The sequence below is a fragment of the Marmota marmota genome, unplaced genomic scaffold (assembly GCF_001458135.2).
Source record: "Marmota marmota marmota unplaced genomic scaffold, marMar, whole genome shotgun sequence".
Taxonomy (NCBI): domain Eukaryota; kingdom Metazoa; phylum Chordata; class Mammalia; order Rodentia; family Sciuridae; genus Marmota; species Marmota marmota.
Genome location: NW_026000075.1, coordinates 20,600,222 through 20,602,895, shown reverse-complemented (window position 1 = coordinate 20,602,895; position 2,674 = coordinate 20,600,222). Strand labels below are relative to the sequence as shown.

The following is a 2,674-nucleotide window of genomic DNA, read 5'->3' as shown; positions in this document are numbered from 1 at the left end:
TTAGTTTACAGGAACATTATGACTTCTGTCTTGCTTTCTATTTGTCATTCTCTTTTTTGAGAGCCCTTACTCTAGAGGAAACAAGCTGCCCTGTTGTGAACTGCCCTATGAAGGGATCCATGTGGCAAGTAACTGATATCTGTAGCTGATATTCAGCAAGGCCCTAAGACCTGCCAGCAGCCAAGTAAGCAAGCTTGGAAATGGATCTTCTGAGGACTTTGAAAAGGTTCACTGACCCTTGAGATGACTACAGCCCCAGCTGACCCTCAATTGCAGTCTTCTGATGCACAGACAGTAAGGTAAGTCACATCTGGATGACTGACCCACAGAAACTTTGCAAAAATTAACATTTGTTGTTTTTACACACTAAATCTTAGGGTACTCTGTTACATAGAAATAGATAATTAGTATACTGATGAATGTGATTGCTATTTGTAAGATATGTGTATACTGAACCAAGAACTACCAGATACCTTTCCTACCATCAGTTCATGAGGATTTCTATTTTCTTACTCTTTTCATTAATGCCAAAACTCCCCCGCCCCTAATTTTTGCCAACTTGGTATGTGTAAAGCAATATATAAAGCATACTTTGTTTATTTGGTTACATGCTGAGTATCCTTTCATATCACTTGCTAGTTATTTGGGATTTTCTTTCTGATACATATTTATTATTTAATCTTTCTTGAATTTTCCTGTCTTTCTTGTTAATTTGAAGAAATTTCTTATATAAATAGTCCTTATTGAATTAAGACATTGAAAATATCCCATCTAATAAATCTGCATATAATAGCTTCTGTTAAACAGAAATATTTCATTGTGATGGTTTTAACCATAAATTCTTTTTCCTAAGGTTTGTGCTTCTCTAAGCCTTGTTAGGCAGAACCACCAAATTTTTCAAATAAAGTTCTTGGCATTAAAAACTGTTGAATGAATTGAGATGTATTTAAAAAATATAGATAAACTGATTATCTACTATTGCCCATATCACTTGAATTTTCTTTGCAATACCAATGTCAATTATTATTATTTTTTATTGCAAATAATGTGGTAACTGTTAACACATTCATAAATCCAGATAAAAGGTGTGGAATCAGAAGAACCTAATAAGGGTGAATTGATGCTTCAGTCTCAAAATTCCAGAAATGGTAATAATAACAAAGCATGTTGCAAAATACTTTTTTAAAAATGTGGTTTTCTACCTTCCCCAGGGTGAAGAGGAAAAGCCCCAAATCCTTTTAATAATTTTAATTAAAATGGCCACCAGATGGCACCAATGCCTGGTAAGTACTTATAAAAATCAGAAGCATTGTTCTCACATTTATCTTAAAATCTGTTAAAGTATAAATGTATTGACAATGTAATTAAGGAGATAATACTTGCCCCTCCATGGTAAATTAGCCTTGAAGAAATCCCCTTATGAGGCTTTAGGTTGGGTGAAATGTATATCCTTTGTGGTTCTGTAGTGAATAGTACTTACTGATTCCTCTGTAATTATTACTTGTGATTATTTTTTTTTCATCTGAGGTAGAGATCAGGACATTTTCACTTGTACCAAACTCTGAATAGTGTGGCTTTTATGTATTTTTCTAGTGATCTCTGGGTTATGACTTAAAGTCAGGTTGGGGAGAAATAAAATCTAAAATGTAGACTTGCCAATTTAAACAGGCCTTTCAATGTTTATAACAACTATAGATTTGGGAAAATAATGGAAATGAACATTTTAGTGCTTTAATTTCATGTATTGAATTGATAATCAAAAAAATAGCCAATAATGTCTATTTCATTTACTGGACTGAACTACAAAACCCATTTCTTTTTGGAAAGGGCCACAGAGACACTTAGGATTCTTAAAAGGTACATTTATTTATGAATTAATATGTCCAAGGACCATAAAACTGAATTCAAAGCAACCACCTGAACTTCAAACATGAGGTTTTTAAAAAACCATGTATCCTGAATGGCACTAATGAGGCTCAGGCTCTGACTGTGATATTTGATTATCCTCCAAAGGTTTCTATTGGCTCTCTTTCTCTCATCTTCTTAGAAGTAGCATCTTCCCTGTGTTACTGGAGCAATGAGAGGCACAGCCCAGTATTAGGCTTTCCCTCTTTGGAAAACATATGTCTAGAACCTGCTGTTCACTTGCAGCTGTAACTGGTAAGATTTTACTATTGAATGTATATATATCTCCTCACCCCCAGTACTGAGGTTAGAACCCAGGGTCCTCTACTACTAAGCTACATTCCCAGCCCTTTTTAAAATTTTTTATTATTTTTTAAAAAGTATTTATTTATTTAGTACAGGGAATTAAACCCAGGGACACTTAACCACTGAACCACACCTGTAGCCCTTTTTATATTTTATTTAGAGACAGGGTCTTCCTAACTTGCTCAAGGCCTTGCTAAATTGCTGAGGCTGGCTTTGAACTCACAATCCTCCTGCCTCAGCCTCCCTAAATCTCTGGGATTACAGGCTTGTGCCACCAAGCCTGGCCCCCTTTTATTTATTTATATTTTTTATTTTGAGACTGGGTCTCACTAAATTGCTCAGGCCCCAGGCTGGCCTCAAACTGGGAGCTTCCTGTCTCTGCCTTTCAAGATGCTACGAAGGCAGGCATGTACCACCACACTTGGTTTATTAAATACGCTTTTAAAAATAATCAATACCCACA

General features: G+C 35.3%; 1 long non-coding RNA gene across 1 annotated transcript; it reads left to right on the top strand.

Annotated features, from left to right (window-relative positions):
• The first annotated feature begins 6 nt into the window (after positions 1 to 6).
• On the top strand, positions 7 to 2,345 carry LOC125620086. The gene is made up of 3 exons (XR_007351669.1): positions 7 to 299; positions 1,212 to 1,283; positions 2,048 to 2,345. It is a non-coding gene; the product is annotated as an uncharacterized LOC125620086 (long non-coding RNA).
• Positions 2,346 to 2,674: the final 329 nt, after the last annotated feature.